General features: G+C 27.2%; 1 protein-coding gene across 7 annotated transcripts in view; it reads right to left on the bottom strand.

Moving 5' to 3' along the window:
- The window catches only part of LOC123301551 (insulin receptor substrate 1), a 97,485-nt gene that overhangs the window by 33,507 nt on the left and 43,273 nt on the right, over positions 1-20,705 (bottom strand). The window contains exon 1 of one of the 7 annotated variants that reach the window (XM_044884345.1): positions 4,608-4,612. The exons of the other annotated variants lie outside the window; for them this stretch is intronic. The gene's annotated coding sequence lies outside the window, so the exon portion shown is untranslated. Of the gene's footprint in view, positions 1-4,607; positions 4,613-20,705 lie in introns of those variants that run through there. 7 annotated transcript variants of the gene reach the window in all.

Here is a 20,705-nt window from a genome sequence, read left to right as displayed (position 1 = left end):
TGAAACATAGCTAGAATACTCTCCATTAAATTACCTTTCAAACAAAACCAAAAAAATTAAAATCGGTTCATCCGTTGAGATACTACGATGTCACACACACTCACAGCTGTCAAACTTATAACAGCCCCGTTTTTTTAGTTCGGGGAGTTAAAAAAAGCCTACAAAGGACCGAAGGCTTTTCCTTCCTCCCTCCACTATTTCTATTGGCCAAGGATTTTGTAACGGTAATTAAATTCAATTGATATTAATACTAAAAACAATGTTTGCAGACACGGATATTTGCGACGAGCTTAGTTTATAAAAACTTGATATGCTGATTTATTCATGATTTCAAACCATATTATTTTTATAATTTCTGGCAACAACAAAAATAAATTATAGTTTTCAATGTGTGAATTAAAGCAGTATCATTCAAGGTTCTGATATCATCTATTCTACTATGTAAGAGCCTAAATGGTCGAGCGGTCTAAGGCGTTTGTCTTTGTCTGTTTGTCCATTTAGACATAGGTTGCGAGTTCGAATCCAGGCAGCGGTAGTGTGAACAATTTATAATTAATGGGAGTTCAGAATTGATCACATTGTCGTCGCTTGGATAAGAACAAAGTAACCGACTCCACCCATATCAAAATGTAATTGTGAATATGTGTGTAAATAAATAAAGATTAACAAATAATGATGCGGGTGGCCTCTGTTATAGGCGTATATGTCAGAGAAACGGAGGTTAAACCCCATTATTATTATTATTATATCATCTGTTCTGAGATTTAGAAAAAGAATTCCATTCCGGAAGTCAGCTTCGACTCATAACTAATAAAAGATAGAAGAATGTGGAAAATTTACTTAAAAATGAAAGTGAATTCCAAAATTAGTCTACGGACCCAAGACCAATATTGAATCCAAACGAATCGGCAACAAAAAATTGTTGCTTTTTCAAATAAATATGTGTAGACATATTTATTTATTATTATTATTAAATACCATAAATTTAACAAAAAAAAAATTTTTTTTAATACAAACAACACAAGCACAGTCAAGGACAAAATGAAAAAAAAAAAATTTTAATATAAATTTTATAATAGGTGCCTACACAACAACTTACAGGGTGATACAAAAGAAACCAAGAATTCCGTTCCCGTAGTTACCGTAACCCGCGGCGGATTTTTTTTTCGGTCAAAATAATTTATGTAGCGTGTTTTTTCCTAAGAGGTACATTTTTAGACCATGAGTATATTTTTCGTCAAGATAATTTATTTCATTTTGTAAAAAATTGAGTTTACGGGCATTATACCTTAAACAAAAAAATATCATTTAAGGACGTTCATGCGTCAACGATGTTAGTAGAGAAATTAAAAACAATACGATAAAGCGATAGTTTAAATAATTTTCTATGATTTAAAACAGGAAAAATATCCTGTTATCGAATTAATTTCATTAAATTTTAAGTTTAAAAAGTGACTAAAAGTAAGGTTTAACATGAGACTAAATGGAAAATATAAATCGATATTTTTCAAAAATTATATCGATAACCATACTTGAAACTTTTACCAGCTAACTATTATTTAAACTTTTAATAGAATTTCAAAAAAAATTTCTATTTTCTACTAATTTAAAATTCTTTAAAATTTACATACTGTTTCCCTATGAACGCACATAGCAAAACAGGTACACGCATGAACGTCCTTAAAGATTTTTCGAAAATTTCTATGGTTTTTAGTATACGATATCGATTTTTCAATAACCGATTAAAATTCAATTCAATATTCTAGACCAAAGAAAAGATGAAAAACGTTTTCAAAATCGATATGTGGTTTAAACTGTTTTCAAAAAAAAAAAAAAAAATCAAGGAATTAACTACGCTTGTGTTCCGGAAAAACATACCACAATTCTGTTTTCATTTTTCCTAATGCAATCTTATTATTGGGACATCCTTTATTTAAAACAAGTCTATCTGTCTGTCTGTCAATATTTAATCAGACTATATTATTGTAGTATTTATAAATTTTTTATTTATACAAATCTTTTTTTTTTTGTTATGTTTATTTGAGTGAGTGTAAAAAAGAAAAAATTTTAATATATTGAGCGGAAATTTTGATAATACGGATTTATTTTTGTACCGTTAACAAATATATTTTCTATAAAAAATGAAATAACAGCCAAGGCAATCATAATAGACCAGTATCTGCCCCGAAAAAAAAAAAGTGGTTCTGACTTTAATTTGGTTCAACTTATTTCAAACAGCAAAACAATTTAACCTCGATTTCGTTTCGATCGAGGAAAAAAAAAGTTCCCAGATTCTAGACTCTTTTAAAATTTATAAAAAGGGCTTTCTGTGAACCTTTTTCAAACTGCTCCCAAAATGTTCTTCGGATCGTTCTGATCAAAAGATTACACGACCACAAAATTTTTTAACGAGTAGTTTTTGAACAATGAGCGATCAAAGCTACCCTTTTATTACATTATAGTTATAGTATACGACTATCGATTTACACACACGCGGTAGTCAAATATTATAACTATAATATAAATGTAGCTTCGATCACCTGTAGCTCGAAAAGTACTCGTTAAGAAATTTTGTGGCCATGAAAGCTTTTGATCAGAAAAATTCAAAGAATATTTTGAGGATAATTTGAAAAATTTCACACAGAAAGCTATTTTTCTATCTAATCGCGCGGGGTCCTTGAAAGAAAAAAATGAATTCGAATTTATATCCTTAAATAATTCAAAATCGTAATATCTCGAACTAAAATGAAATTAAAACCAAGAGAAAACAAACAATTGACTGAGTTAATTGTTGAAATACCATGCATAGTCAGTGTTGATTTCTTTATCACATTACACATACAAACATGTGACATATACATAACTGCTGATAATCGAGTATAGTACAGATTTTAAAATTTCCGCCTAATTGGCGCCCTCACGGGTAAACAGTGATGTTTACGAAAAAATGTTTCAAACAAAAGTTGTTTAATTTTTGATAAGGAACATTTTTTAAGAAACATGGTTCATTCAAGACACCGGTCTATAATACTACTTGTTATGATATGGTGGATACGCCCTCTTCTATTATTATGGATTTTTCCACATTTCTTTGCTACAATTTTTAGTAAACAATAATTAATTATGAAGTTTAAAAATAAAAATATTATAAAAAAAAGGGTGTTAAAAAATTTACATTAGTCAATCATTCATTTGACATGTGAGTGTGCCAGGCGATTGTACGACCTTCTAATAAAAAATAATAATTATTCGCCGCAGAGAAATATCAAGAATCCGCATGCTTAGTAATTCCCAACCAATTATCTGAAGAAATTTTTTACATAAGCAATATATAATTTTAATTCTAACTTTTTAAAATGGAATTATGGAAAATTGTTAGCTAATATACCACAGCCCCGGTGGAAATATGACCCGCATTCAAATATTAATCCCGGCCCGGCAAAATCCGTCACAGAGAACGATTATTCGCATGGAAAATTTTTGCAAGGTCCCGTTTAAATCGTAAAAGCCGTTTGAACTGAAATTGAAAGCTTGGATTGGTGGATAAGAAATGCTGTGTCATATCAGGTCCAAGGCTACTATTTTGAGAAAAAGAGGAAAATAGAACGTGGGACTTGACTAATTTAAATAAGGATCTAGATTTTTTTTAAATTGATCTTGCACAGTACAGCGTATGCGATGAATATGGCGTGAAAGAGATAAAATTTAATTTATTCATATTAAAAAAAATATATATATATATAAATTATCTTGAGAAAAACAACTTTTCATAACAACAACACAACAAAACAACAGTTCTATTAATAATTAAAATATGTATTATAATTTCTTTTCATGTATACTACCTACACTCACAGCCAAAGATGTCGACTCACTAATTCAAAATCTCGAAAACGGTACATTTATTAGTCAAATGTTACGTGATTTGAAACATTTTATTCATAAGTTTCCAGATTGCCCTTTTTGTATACCATTAAACTTCATCTGAGATAAGAATCATTATTCAAGACAAGAACCGCAACGCCATAAGCGATACAAGCAGCTAAATCTAGAAGCTTTGTCCAGGATTCTACTTTTTATTCTAATAGAAATTTCCAACGCCAGCCCTTAGTCGATAATTTTTCTAAGTATCCTAAATATTTTAGCGATTCAATTTTTTTGTCCTCAAGTATACTTTGTTTTAATAACAAATTTTTAATCAATAAATTAATATTATTGAATAAATAAATTTTAATAATATCATATTTCTAAATAGTGTGTGCGATTTTTTATTTTTATTTTTTTGTTAATTCCAAGAAAAATAAGATAAATTCTTTAAAGAATTATTGATACATTTATATTTATTTATCATTCTTTACATTTTTTCGTCTTGATAAAAAATCAAAAATTCATACTAGAATAATACCTAAAAAAGAAAAATTAATTAAAAAAATTAAAAAAAAAATTCGATGAAAAGCTTAACTTTTATAGTTTCAATTAAAACTAGTATTTACGAGATAATTTAAATATAATGCTCACAACGCGTGGCTTAACGAACCTTAATTGAGATTCGTCAAGGCTTTAAATGAACTTACGAAATCGATCTGGTTAAGTCACTTTGAATAAACCAAAAGTCGGTAAGTTTTAATATTAGCACACGGCGCGATTAATAACAAAGATTTCATCTAAAGCTTCCATCTTGAATCCAATATTCCAGAAAAAGTATTCTTCAATTTTGACCTCAATCTTAACAGGCTTCTATTTATTCGCTCTTACATAGAATTTTTCGCAAATTCAACAAAATCGTTTTAATTAAATAATTTTCAACGTTGAGTCAAATTTTTCGAGTCCTACCTTAACTGTTTCTGATATTTTTTATTTTGTTTTGTTGTAATTGAATTTTTGATAACATTTGATCTATAAACTATTAGAAACCTTGAACTTTTATTGAACATTTTTTTTTTTCGCAATATCAAAAGATTTTTGAATGAAAAATTTTAATCTAATTTTACAATAATTTCCCAATACTTTGAAACTATGCGATAAAAATAAACTTTTTAATAAAAATTTTCTAATATTCTTGAATTATTTTAGTAAGTTTGTATGAAAAATACAAATTATCGATCACTGACTTATTTTTCGAGACATTCACTGTGTACTGTATCCGTCAGGTTAGTATCAGTTTCGAACAATAGATGCTTTGTATTTGATACGTAACACACATATACACATCGTTTCTTAAGGAATAAACTAAGAAATAGTGATTTAAATTTGTACCATTTTCAAAATTATTATGAATCACATGTTGTATCGTAAAAATTGAATCACTCTCTCTGAATATGATTTATTATTTTTAAATTATTTTCCATTTTTTTATTTTCCGTTTATTTTTTCAATTAAGGTTCTTGAGCTCCAATATCACCACGACATCTTAAATTCATATCATTATCTTCCCCACTACTGAGATCGTTAAGTCCATTCGTTAACGATGCGGAAATCATATCATTAACTAATTTACTCGTTTCTGATGGAGGAACGATATTTGTTTTTTCGCTACGTAATTTACATTGAATCCAACGTGCGAGCATACACAACATAAAAATTATAACGACATAAAACATTTTCGGGAATTTTTCGATGTATGCATTAATGAAAGTGATATCTATTGGAGGAAACATTAGGCGGCGATAATGAGTTTTTAAAATATTACACGAAAATTTTGATGTTTTATCAAAGCAAAAAAATAATCAATTGAATCCAAATGGATTAATGACATGTTTTAAGAAGCCTACTTTTTCAAAAATATTAAATATTTTTTTAAACATAGATGTTTGAATATAATTGTAGATTGCTAACAACTATTGTATCATGAAAGGTGTTTTGAAAAGGAAATAAAGTATTTTTTAGGCTAGGACTTATGTATGATCATTTATGATCATTGTATGTTAACAGTTTGAGAATACTTATACCGAAACATGTCATTTTTTTATTTTTTGATAATATAAGCTTTGTTTCAATATTAAAAGACAATGAGCGTTTTTTAATATGCGAGTTCGGCCTCGAGCTAAATTTTTCATCAAAATGCCATGGTATGACGATTTAGATCACGTGTTGATCACAAACAAACAAAAACAATGTTGCAATAATTCACAAGATCATGTGATTTGTATTGCTTGATGAATATTATTTTAAATTTTAGTAGATCAGAAACTTCATACATATTTAATTATGTACATAACCTCACTAATTATAAAATATTGAGGTGCTAGTAAATATAATATACTAATTAAGATATATATTTATAACAAGACAAGAATATCCCGTTGAAAAATTAACAGTATTCATTTATTCTCATCCAAACTTTGTCAGAATATATAAAAAAAATAAACAACTTTTGATTGAAACATTTTTTTGTAAATAGCAAAAAAATTAAAATTATTAACGCGTGTATAAAAAACTATTATAAATAATAAAAAACGACATCTATAAAAAGTAATCAGAAGTTACCAAAGATCAGAATCACTTATTTAATGGTTGATTGTACAGCTTAAATTATTATTACATAGGTGTCGTTTTTTCGATTGAAATAAGTATTTGTTCCTTAGGTTACGGTGTAATACCATAATACATTCTAAGTGTACTCATCTCATGTAATGTTATGGTAATAATACTTAGAATGTTTTAACTCGTGCATTTTTAATGCCAATATCTACAGACATCAGACCGAAAAGTATGTCAAAATAGATTCAAGGATATATTATGGCTTTAAAAATATAATAGAGATCTTATTGAGGCCATATAGTTCCCAAGTATTGTTACATCGCACATCGTACATTCAAATAATTTTATTATTCAAATATAAAGCGAATATATAAAGTATAAACTCTCTCAATCATATTTATATTGTGTGAGTGCTAAATAATTTATCATCATGTAATATCACCTTGCTAATAAAAAATTGAATAATATTAAAAAAAAAATTTATAACATTTTTGATAAAAAATTTTATATTAAAAAAAAAAAATTATAAATTTATTATTTGATATTTATATGATATTTATATAAATGACGGGCGCCATATACAGTATACACTTTGTTTAAAATGACTGATTGAGAGTGTTACATATATATTTTAGGCGCAAACATCAAAATTACTCATTGAGCGTGTTTGAATAAACCACAACACGTAAAATATACATTATTTTTCCCCAACTTATTTGGGTTGAATTTCTACGGTTTGGTGTGCATATTTGGTAGTTCATATTAAAAATGTGATATGTACCATTTTACATGATGTGAGCGTTTTTCGGTGTTTGATCCTAACATGTAAATTATGCTGTTTGGAGTATGGACTTTTGTTTGAAATTATTATTGTTTTTATTTTATGAATTTTTTAATGATTTTTTTTTTTTTGGTAATATTATGGGCATGATTATATCTCGTGAATTATAAAAAAATATGGAGTTAATAAAATTTTGATTAAAAAATTTTCTACTAGAAATAAATTTCGATATTTACAAATAGAGCAGGCGCTAGATACAGTTGAGTGTGCAGAAATTGAAGATCGCATTTTTTCAATTGTTTCTTGTTCAGAAAAGCTTATAGATTAATATTCCGGATGTAACCAGAAACCCTATTGGTTCAATTTTTGTATATCCCTCTTTCTTCACAGACAAATGTTAATTTTTTGAATCAACTATCCCCAAGAAAGCTACCCGAAGTTTAACATAACATTAAATCAAATAGTTAAGATCGCTTAAGGTAGTTCGAGCGCGAAGGCAAGTTTAGACTTGTGGTTGAAATTATTTGTACCTTATTTTCAACGTTGATGATTAATATTGAAAAATAAGAATACAACTTTTCGATATCTGCCTTAGTTTTCGAAATATCGAAAGCTAAATAATTAAAATAATATTTTCGATATTTCGAAAAGCACTCCAGATATCGGAAAATTTTATTCTTATTTATCGTCTTATATTGTCAAGTTAAAACATAATTCACCATCATAATTGAAAAAATATATTTTTTTACATTTATGTCCCCGCTACCGTGCTTATACATCCTTAATTAGTCGGACACAGCGTGTTTCTTTCGTTTTCAACAATTTATTAAGGTTTTAACTTTAATTTAAATAGTCTTGGAGAAATCTATAAAAACATTTCATCCATTTACCATTTTACCATAAAACAAATGTTAAATAAGCCTACTTTTGAAATCATTTACTTATTTAAAAAATCGGGTAGTTTTTTCTACCGAGGAACACGTACAAATATATTTTCAAAGAATCGATAACATAAAAAGGACAAACTCTGATTGGAAACTGTCTTTAAAAATCAAAATTTAATGTTTATATTACATAAATATTTTTATAACTATAAAAAAAAATTAATAAAAATTTAATTTCAATTCATAATAAAATGTTTTTAATAATTAAAATCATAATTTTATTATAATATAAAATCAAATAATAATTATTTGATTGAGTCAGTCGTTCAGTATTCAGTATTGTTGTATCAAGTACAAAGAAAGCCAAATGGACCTTAAATATATGCGTGTCAGAATTTTTAATTACCAAACGATTGTTTTATATTTGAATAAATTGAAACCATATATTAAACCAATTATACTATTGAGTGTACCAGGCGAAGCGGTAGATATTTACACATAAGATGTATGTGATTGCACTTAGAATTTATGCACGATTTTATCAAGATTTTTTCAACAATAGAGTGATCTTCAGAACTGTTGAAAGTAAATTTATCAATTTTCACCTGTCAATCAAATTGAAAAAAATAACGAAGAGCAAGATGTTTGTCTTTTAAGTTTGTAACAGTCTCCCTTAAGCATCCTGTACACATTTTAATGTTATTTATCATTTTCAAACACAAAAATAAATTTTTTTTTGTTTTGATAAGAAAATTATTTTGTTTTCAAGGCTAAATAAACAACCAAATTGTATATTTTATTTATAATTATGTGAACTCAAGTGCTAATTTATGATACCACTTTTAACTTCACTGGTACACGGTCTAAAATCTACATATATACCTAACAAAATTAGATCTTTAAAGTTATAGGTTATAGCATACTATTATAGTATTTCGAAAATTTGAGATTTTTATGTAGTTGACACAATCACATATGGACTAGACATGATAGTTATGTGTTCGTAATATAACAAAATCCTATATTTAAATAAACAGCAAAAGAATGTTCTTTTAATTCGTCTATTCACCTTATTTACACGATTATATATTCCAATTAAGTACAATTTTATTTTCCATCAATAAAATGCACGACTTTACTAAAATCAATCTCTTTCATAGATGTAATGATTTTGTTTATTTAACTTCAGTAATTTTGTATCAATGAATTCATATTTTAAATTCAGTCCTAGTCTATTGTAAATAGAATTATTAAGCTGTACTTGTTACAATCATTAGGAAATTGTTTGAAAGTATTTTTTCTTTATTTGCCTTACTTTTAGAATGAAAATTCTAGCAATCTGACTTTTTTTTATCCAGGAAAAAAAGTCTTTGGATTTCCGCTGTCCTATCGAAAGGGAAGATATTTTGGTATCAATTGAAATGGAATCACAACAGATGTTTTTATGTAAAATTAAAAATTGTTTATGATTTTGTTTAAAAAGTAATTTTTCCTGTTGTCATAAAAGAACTTGATTTTTAAGTAAAAAAAAAAAACCAGCCTAGGTTATCGACCGACATTATATGACCTCGTAATCAATAAAACGACGTATGTCAAAATTACCAAAAACTAAAATTTTTCCTGTTCATGACGTCTTTTTAATGTCAAGAAACTTACAATAAAAATCAATAATTATTGATTTAGTTGAATGATTACGATATGCAAATTCCGCAAAAGGTCGAAATTAGATTCTGGAAGAGCTTTTAAAGCTGGGTGATTCCATGGAAAAATGTACTATGAATGAAAATTCAAACAAACAAAATTTGAGTATCTCAATTTCTCAAAAATCTTGACGAATTGAATTCTCTTAAATTCCTTTTTTTTTAATTTTATACAAAGTGTTTGGGAAAAATAATGCAAAAATTTCACTCATCATAATTAGAATGTAATGAAATTTATTATAAATAAATATTATCAAAATCGATAAAAACTATATTAATATTTCACCTATGGCAAAAAAAAAAAAACAAAAAAAAAATTAACAAAGTATTTTTGAAAAAGGAATTTTTCTAGTTATCTTGACCAGTGTCAACGACGTCACATTAAAAATCCATTATTATTTTATTAAAATTATGAATATTAATAATATTTTTGTACGTAAGAAAGGAATTTTTGAATACATTTAAAAAATAATAAAATAAAATTAAAAATTTGTAAATCATTATATTATTGTTTTAATAAATAAAATTATTAAAAATAACTGGGTGTTTCGAATTAAATGAGAGAAGATCAATATGTACAAGCTACAATATAATTGTTAAATTTTATATAAAACAACTGAAAATAAACAATTGATTGAGTTAACTGTTGAAATACCATGTATAGACCGTGTTGATTACACTGTCACATTACACATACATACATATCACACATACATAACTGATATTCACATATAATATATACTACACAATTTGCGCCTAATTTACGCCCTCACGGGTAGACAGTGATGTTTACTAAAAAATGTTTCAAACAATAGTTGTTTATTTTTTTACAAGGAATTTCTTATCTCTAACACTTTACAGTCAAGACCCAACTGTTCTATGTTGCTCATTTAAGAAGTCGACCTCTTCTTTTTATGTCTTAAGCACGCTGTAAACATTTCAGCTTGATAACTTTTTCGTTTTTGTTTTCAGACAGACAGACAATCGAAAATGGACTAATTAGGTGATTTTATGAACACCTATATCAAAATTTTGTTGATAGCATCAATATTTTTAAGCGTTACAAACTTAAGACTAAACTTAATATACTCTGATATATTTCATATATATGCCATGGTATAAGAAGTAGGGGATGTTGTTTACTATATTTTCCAAATACATTACGTTATCAAATTTATATATGGTATACCCGGTATATATTTCAAACATAATAAATAAATTGTTTATTTAGAAATTTTTCCATATTTACCCAATAATTATAAATAATTAAAATAATGAAATTGTTATATTCTCTCATGTATGTTTGTGTATTTTTTATTTAATAATAATAAAAATAACAAATTATTATGCTTTATTTTTTTTATTAATAATTCCATTCATAAATATTTGTTTAAAACATTTTTAAACTTTTTAAAATTTTTGTTTTCTTTATAAAAATTAAATTGTATAAATTTTAAATTAAAATATTAAAATTCATACGCAATTTTTTAAGTTTAATCTTTAAGATATATGATGTGAATGTATAAAATCCGGTTTTAACTAATGAAAACTTACTAACCTCACTTAATATTCTGCACATGCGCGTTATAAATGGTTATAAATACATAATATTAATTTTTTTATATTCTAAACTGTTCTTTAAAGGAAAATTTGTATGAATATATCGTCATTGTTTTTCTTTGCGACTCTCTGGCGCCAAATCATAGAATTTAATAATACTAAAAAATGTATTAAATAAGGTTGGGCCATGCTTTCTTTCAATATTTTTAAAATCTAGACTACAATAAAGCGTCATTTCTCACGAGAGATTACCAACAGGTAACTTGATATATGATTTCCTTAAGAAAACATTTTTCATTAGGGAACAAATTTGAACAAGTGAAATTTACAAAATTTTAAAAGCTCCCGATAAATTTTTTTGCTACGGGATCTTAAACCCACATTTGAAATATATCTAAATATTACAATCTTCATTAAATTAAATGAAAAACCAAAAAATCAAAATCGGTTCATCCGTTTAGGCGCTACGATGCCACAGACAAACCGAGACACAGACGGACACACACACAGCTTTACAATGATTTATTTGAATTAATAAAAGAAAATTTGCCTTTTTATGTTGCCTTGGACAAGAAAAAAAATGTATATTATATATACGATGAAAAATTTAAAATGAAAAACCTTGGAAAATGATAAAATGTAAACAAAATACCTGAATTACACATAACTAGTAGTACTAGTATTATAGATGAATTATATTGCAACATACTACATAGTCATCATAGCATGCCTATTTCACACAATATTTATCTATATCCAGTTTTTCCAATAATTTTAATTTCCGCATACCTAACAACACATTTTCTTTTCTATAGGTAACATTAATTAGTGCCAATATTTAATTTATAATAAATATCATATAAGAAAAATAATAATTAATCAAAAATGTTTAATTTATTGTGGTATTTTAAATAATTATGTTATGTAATCAAAGTTGAATTAATTTATGCATATAAATGCCAATAATGCAACATTGTGTTTATCATTGTGCAAAAATTAATACATTCAAACTAGATTTCATTAGTGGATACCGAGTGGGATGAAGGCAGCTGCGTCCCTTGGGTATGGGCATGGGTGTGTAGGTTAGCGGGCCATGCTGGAGCATCGCTCCTCGAAGCAATGGTTCAGAGCACCTAGCCAAATAGACCCTTGTACTCCATCCCCGCTACACTTTTCAGTGGCTATTATAACCAACTGATGTATGGTAAAAATAGTGATGTATGCTATTATAACCCAGGATTTGCCTAGCCCTGAGTTTCCTAATTTCTCCTGGTTCGACTATGGCCGGACCAAACCATTTCCTTCGCTGCTGTACGAGCGCCGGGCAGTAACAGAGAAAGTGGATCGATGTTTCTTCTGAATTTTCTCCGCATCTGTCACACGCGGGAGATTGTCTTTTTCCAATCTGATGTTGGAACTTGTTCAGGTTATCATGCCCTGTGAGTAACTCTACGATGACTCTAATATCAGCTCTGTTTAGTTTCAAGATCTCTTCGGCTCTGTTACCGAGCGAGTTTCCTTCACCCAACAGGCTTTTGGCGATTCGCCCTCCCTCGTAACTGGTCCACGCCTTTAATTGTTGGTTTTTCAGATTATCTCCTAATCTGTTTAGACCTTCTTGGTATGGCATCCTCGCAAGCTTTTCTTGAGTGGGAGCCATGGTAGTTCCCAGTTTGGCCAGCTTGTCTGCTCTCTCATTACCGTTCCAACCAGAGTGTCCGGGGATCCTTATCCCCTTGGACCTTATATTGCCATTGATTAGTGAGTTCAGCATGACAACAATGTTTGAAAAAAGGCTCAAAATTTTTGTATACGTAGATTTTTACTCAAAGTATATGTGGTTAAAATTTCAGCTTAGGTTATCCAAGCGAATATTTAAGAAAAAAATCATTGAAAATCGATATAAAATACATTGCTCTTATGGAGAAAACTTAAAAAAGCACATATTTTGAAAGAATAATTTTCAATTGAAGCGAATGAAAACAAATTTTAAAAAAAACTTTTATTAAAAAGAAAACATATTAGCAATGACATAAAAAAGAAAGAAAACCAAGTGTCTCCATTCAAATAAAGGAAGTACGAGCAAGGTACATTTAGGGTTGAAATTATTTTTATCTTATTTTCAACTTTGATGATGAATTTTGTTATAACTTCATGAATGTAGATGAAAAATAAGAATTCAATTTTTCGATATATCGAAAGCTAATAATAATAAAATAAATTAATTCGAAATTAAAATACTTTTTGCGTCGACCTCAAGACAAAACACGGGGCCATTCAACCTTAAAATAGTTTTAGGTACCACCTACTTTCATTTTTTTTTTCCGTATTCTGCAATATCTTGGGTTTTTTTTGTGTGAGTGTGTGTGCAATGCAACAATTCTCAGTAGTCCTCGTTCTTGGTTATAAAAACAGTGTCAGTCAGTGTACACAAAAGGAATAAATAAAAGTATGACATCATGATGAATGTGTGTTTTTGTAAAAGTAAATTTTGCCGAAGAAGTCAAATCTACGTCATTACATGTTTTAATTGTTTGTTTTTATTTAAATTTTATTGTTTCAATGACTTCATGTTTCTTGAGAAAAAAATCTACGTTTTATATATATATATATATATATATATATATATATATATATATATATATATATATATCCCTATATATTATAAATGTGAAAGTAAGGATGTTTGTTTGTTTGTTACGCTTTCGCGTAAAAACTAATAAATGGATTTGAATGAAACTTAACAATAAAATAGCTCATACATTATAATTTTGATGATCAGATTTTAAAATTTTTTTTAATTTAATCTGATATTTTACCCCATCTATAATCCTCATTTTGAACCAAAAATTATAGATTTCTGTAAAAATTTAAAACAATTCATAGCCATCTTTTCCGATGACTGTTTTACACTTTAAACAATTGAAAACTGTGCGTATATTTTAGTTGTGTAAAACAATCCCTTCGAGTGGTATCAAGAGAAGTGGAGGCTATAAAGCGATGGTATTTACTTTTAAGCCCAACCAAGTGGGCGGGTATCAAGCTAGTACGTTATATATTTATTTATAAATATAAATTTGTTTTTTTTTTCCCATTGATATTTCATTTGAAATCCTCTCAGGGTTTTAACTTTAACTAAATGTAATTATAATCTTTGACACAAATCGATTTCTTATTAAAAATATAATATTGTGTAAGTAATTCCATTTTTAGAATCGATTTTATTTGTTTTGTAAATGAGTAAATATTGTTTATATGAAGGTGAGATCAAACCGGACATTCCAAACAAAACAAAATAAATACTTATAATATGGGTGATTCCATGAAAAAGTGTATCATGAATGAAAAAATATTATTTTTTTTATCTTTTGGTTTTGAAGTAAGTTCTAAGAATTCTTTTAAAATAAAACTCAAAATACAACTATTTTGCAAACCAAAGTAACGATAGTGCCTCATGTATGGAATCACCCATATTTTAGTGCAGGCGCTGGGAGATTTTCTGTGAGAATTCAAAATTATGCTCTAAGTATAAATAATTTCCTATATTTTTCGATCTGTAGGATCGATTTTTGATTGTTTCAAATTCATTAATGCGTAAAAAGCATAAAGTTGAGATTTAATGGGACCAAAAATACACATACACTACGCAGAACGCTGTGGGCAATTTTTAACAGCCATATGGTCAAAGAATATTACTTATATATTTCTGAAAATAATTTTGTGTTATGGAAACTTTTAATAAACATAAAAATAATATAATAACTGGCTATAAAAACGAGTCAGTAATTTTGGTTTTCTTCACTCGTTCCTAGAGCCGCAAGTTAACAAAAACTTTGAAGAAAATCAAAGAAAACATAAAAAAAATTGTCTTCTCAGTTTTCGGTTGGCTACAAGTGAAGACCTGTTTTAAGTTATTTGTCTAAAATCTAAGAATTTCATGAAAATTAACACTTTAAAAACCTCCGAAGTTTAGCCTCTATGTGTATGTGTCTGTCTGTCTGTGGCATCGTAGCGCCTAAACGGATGAACCTATTTTAATTTTTTTGGTTATGTTTGAAAGGTTATTTAAGGGAGATTGTTCTTAACTATGTTTCAAGTGCGAATTTAGGATTCTGTATCTAAAAAAAAGGGTAAAATTGGCGATGATTTTCCAAATCGGCTCAATTTGGAAAAGGTTTGGACGAAAAAGGCTCTTAGATATGTTTGAAATGCGAGAGATTTGCAAATTTCACTTGTTAAAGCTTCAAACCTTTGTCAATCAACTATGAAAACTTATTTATATTTTATCTCAACGATTATACTAGAATCTGTAGTTAGTTATTTATTGACTCAGTTTCCATACCGTTCAGTGTACTTAGTGTATATTTAAACATACCATGCTAATTAGAAGAACATAATTTTTAATAAAGAATTTATGGAATGTTTTTTTAAATAATAATAAAAACAAAAATGTACACTTTAATAAATACTGATATTAAAAAATTATTATAAATTTATTAATTAAATCCGATAGCAATTACTATTTAATTATTATTACTTTTAATTAATAATTTAATCAATTTTTCTGTTAAAAACAAAAAGAACTTCGAATCTTTGATTAGTTTTCAGACAGTATTTTAAGAAAAACCAATTTGGTAGACCAGTATTGTCCTGGAATGTCAGTATTTTTTTATGAACTTGTATGTATTTAAAATTGAAGTTGCCCGAAGCGGATGGGTAACTGCCAGTTAAATATAAATATCAAATTAATTATGCCAATTCCTAAAAATCCCTGAGGGATAATCCCTGGCCAAAAATTAATAATATACAAACAGAAACCTTTTTTATTCGATATGACATTATTTTCAATTTTTTTTTTTTCGGATTGATTTATTTTCGAAGTAAAACAACCTTACTGATAAATAAATACTGCCCTCGAGGTTGATTTAAACTAATTGAAAAAATGGTAAATAAATCGAGGCAATTTTTCCACAATCGTACCCAATATTTTCTAAAATAATACCTCGTAGGTGTTCAATATAATTCGATTTTATTACTTTTTTTAATAACATATTTTTTTAGTGACCACTAGAGTGATACCCATCCGCTTCGCTGGATTTAAAAGTAAAAATTGATAAAGATTGCTCTTGCTTATTCGTTTTCTATAACGCTCGAAATAATAGTAAGGATTGTTTTACACAGGTAAAATATATGTATGGTTTTCTATTTTTTTAAGTGTATATAATAGTCGTAATTATTCATTGAGTAGAGAAGATGGCCGTGAAATATTTCATATTGACTATTTTTACAGAAATCTGTAATTTATGGTAATGTCAAATAAGATTAATTTTTAAGTTCTTTTAAAACCATTCGCTAGTATTAGCATGAAAGCGTAACAAACAAACAAACAAACATGCTTACTTTCGCATTTATAATATACATATAGAGAGAAGAGAAGACTCTTTCCATAGATTTTTATGGAAAATCAAGGTAAAATTTACGCATGTTCACCAATTTTTCACATTTTCATTGTTGAGTTTTTGAATAGGAAATGTTTTGTTTTCATCATTTTTCATGTTTTCATTGAAAGAAAGGAATATTGAGAATTTATATTTGTTTTTCGAAATGTCGAATAGTTTTTAATAGTTGGCGCCACCAACAGAAACATTTTGTATTAAAAGATAAGATTAGCAATTTTTTTAATGAAATTTATTAGTGGCCTCTTGGAATTGAACACATTGTATTGTGTACAATCCATCATACATTGTAGTATGTCGCGTCGTTCAAAGATTAGCAATATATATAAATAAATATAGCAAAGGCTTGTGCAATATACGCACACTGTGGGTACTTCACGTTAATCTAAATTAAAATTTGATAAAATTTATCTTATTTTTTTTTATAATTTTTAGCAAATTTATAATAATTTATATCAGAGATGTCTAGATAAAATCTAGATCTAATCTAACAGTCACGAAAATCTAGTTAATTTTCATAACAGAAAATATTCGAAAAGTTTGCTTGAAATCGACCTTCAACTGAAATTTTGGACAATATTACAGAAACTGTCCATCTATTTATTAAATTAATCCGATTTTAAAATTTTTTGAACCAATACCTAATATTCTGAGTTTTATTTTTCGTTTGAAAAAAATCGAAAAAATTGAAAAAAATTTATTATGTCCGATTTCGATCAAACTCAGTTTATAAGGTAATTTTGACCCAAAAAATTCAAAAATCGTGTTTATATACTCGTTGAATTTGTAGTTTCTGAGAAAATCGACACTTGACTGTCATTTTGGACGATATTACAGAAACTATGAATCCAGTAATTAAATTAACCCGATTTTTGAACTTTTTGGGTCAAAATTACCTTATATTCTGAGTTTTATCGAAATTGGAGCCGAAAATTTTTTCTCGATTTTTTGCAAATTTTTTAAGGGGTACCCCTTTGAAAAAAATCGAAAAAATTGAAAAAAATTTATTGTTTCCGATTTCGATAAAACTCAGTTTATAAGGTAATTTTGGCCCAAAAAATTCAAAAATCGTGTTTATATACTCGTTGGATTTGTAGTTTCTGAGAAAATCGACATTTGACTGTCATTTTGGACAATATTACAGAAACTATGAATCCTTTAATTAAATTAACCCGATTTTTGAACTTTTTGGGTCAAAATTACCTTATATTCCGAGTTTTATCGAAATTGGTGCCGAAAATTTTTTCTCGATTTTTTGCAAATTTTTTAAGGGGTACCCCTTTGAAAAAAATCGAAAAAATTGAAAAAAATTTATTGTTTCCAATTTCGATAAAACTCAGTTTATAAGGTAATTTTGACCCAAAAAATTCAAAAATCGTGTTTATATACTCATTGGATCTACAGTTTCTGAGAAAATTGACATTTAACTGTCATTTTGGATGATATTACAGAAACCATGAATGCAGTAATTAAATTAACCCGATTTTTGAACTTTTTGGGTTAAAATTACCTTATATTCTGAGTTTTATCGAAATTGGAGCCGAAAATTTTTTCTCGATTTTTTGCAAATTTTTTAAGGGGTACCCCTTTGAAAAAAATCGAAAAAATTGAAAAAAATTTATTGTTTCCAATTTCGATAAAACTCAGTTTATAAGGTAATTTTAACCCAAAACAATTAAAAAATGCGGTTCTATTGATTATTGGTGGAGCATTTTTTATGATATCGCCCAAAATCCTATACCAAGACCGAAGAAATTAATCGAGTTAGCAATCTCGATTTATATATAATACATCTATGTACCACGTGTAATAAATATATTTTTCAAAGAAAAACTCTATTTACGTTAAATAATGCGTTATCTCTTAAATAAATAATTATATGGAATTCCAAAGTTTACATATTCATTTGATTTTGAAATATTCTTTATTATTAATTTTTTTTTCTCTGATTAAGAATAATAAATTGAGCATTTATTAGCAAATACTTTGACGATTAAGTGTTTAATACAGTGCAGATATAAATAGGGGATTTTTTGTTAGTAAATAAATTTCAAACGCATAAAACTATTTTAATGAGTTATATCCGTTTTAATATCAAACGCTCTTTAAAAAGCAATCCAAAAATTTGTATTTTTTTAAGTGATCTGATTAATACATATCAAGTTCCAAGATTTAAAAATTATACTCATTAAAAGTTTTAAACGCAGTATTTTTCTTTCAATTGTTTTGAGATATTCGGAGACAAATTTTCAAGTCTGTACCTTTTATAGTTTTCGATAAAATAGACACCAAAAAAAAAATTACTCCTAATTGCTCCGTCGAGGAAAAACAATTATATATATAAAAAAAATGTTTCAAACAAAAGTTGTTTATTTTGTATACACTGCAAAAAAGTATTAAAATTATGACAACCTTATCCCGAAGTTGGAACATAAAAATTGTTGTTACAAACTTAAAGTGAATTTGAAATAAACCTATTGATCATTTTTATGATATTTTTTTATTTGTGCTAATATCTATAACCATCAGTATCGTAGTCTAGTCGATAGAGTAGGAGATTAAAGAAACTAAAGCCAATAGTAGTCCATATGTTGCTGGTTCAAATCCGATTCGAAGAAATCTAATTTTTTTTAAAGAAAGCTCATAAACCTTCTCATGTGGTTGTGACAATCACATCAGTATTTTATTATAATATTTATAAATGATATAACCAATCAAATAAAGATTGCTTAAAACTATGTTACATTTCAAAACAATAATATTTAAAATTTGTTAGACAGTAATTACTTTCATACAAACAACTCATGCGTTTGTTTCAACTCCACTACTCAACCCCGCACATGAGTTTTTTTTTTTGAGTTGATGTAGTGGGTGACAATCTGTACTCAATGACAAGGTATAAAATATATGTTTGTTGATTTCTACGAATTATTAGTTTTAATATTTTAACAAGTAATTTTATATAAATAAATATTATAAAAATCAATATTTTTAAATAAAAAAAAGTAAGTTTTTATTTTATTTTTAGATATAAATAAATAACAATAATAATTAGTTTTGTATACCTATTATTAATATTAATAATTTTAATAAATTGTTGTATTCGTAGAAGGTATTCATAATCTATCATTTTTATTAATACATATCATTAAAATTAATTAAAATTGTTTAAATAACTTTTCAGAATTATTTTGTTAATGAATTTATTTGAAACACGTATATCAAATATTTTTCATAATTTATTTTCCTAAGAAAATTTTGTTTATACGTAGGTTTGATTTTAAGAATTGTTTTTGTTTTTGTAGTTCAAAAAAGTTTATATATATTTTTTTTTGAAAATAATTAAATAGCATTCCAATCGGATGAGATACTTTTTGGATGATTTGTTCACCCTTCCCATTTCATTTTGATGAGTAAAAATTTCAAGAATTGTTTTGAATGAATTTTGATGTTATTACATTTAAAGAGCGCCCCCCTCATTAATATACGTAATGTAAGGTATACTAAGTTTAGTCCCAAGTTTGTAAAGCTTAAAAATATTGATGCTATGATAAAATTTTGGTATAGGTGTTTATAAAATCATTTAATTAGTCCATTTCCGGTTGTCTGTCCGTCTGTCTATCCGTCTGTCAACACGATAACTCAAAAACGAAAAGATATCTCAAGCTGAAATTTTTACAGTGAACTCAGGACGTAAAAAGTGAGTTCGTAAATGATCAACATAGGTCAATTGGGTCTTGGGCCCGTAGGACCCATCTTGTAAACCGTTAGAGATAGAGCAAAAGTTTAAATGTAAAAAATATTCCTTATAAAAAAATAACCAACTTTTGTTTGAAACATTAGA

The sequence above is a fragment of the Chrysoperla carnea genome, chromosome 5 (assembly GCF_905475395.1).
Source record: "Chrysoperla carnea chromosome 5, inChrCarn1.1, whole genome shotgun sequence".
NCBI classification, from domain to species: domain Eukaryota; kingdom Metazoa; phylum Arthropoda; class Insecta; order Neuroptera; family Chrysopidae; genus Chrysoperla; species Chrysoperla carnea.
Note: the sequence above shows the minus strand (reverse complement) of the source record. Positions and strands in the feature narration are given on the sequence as shown.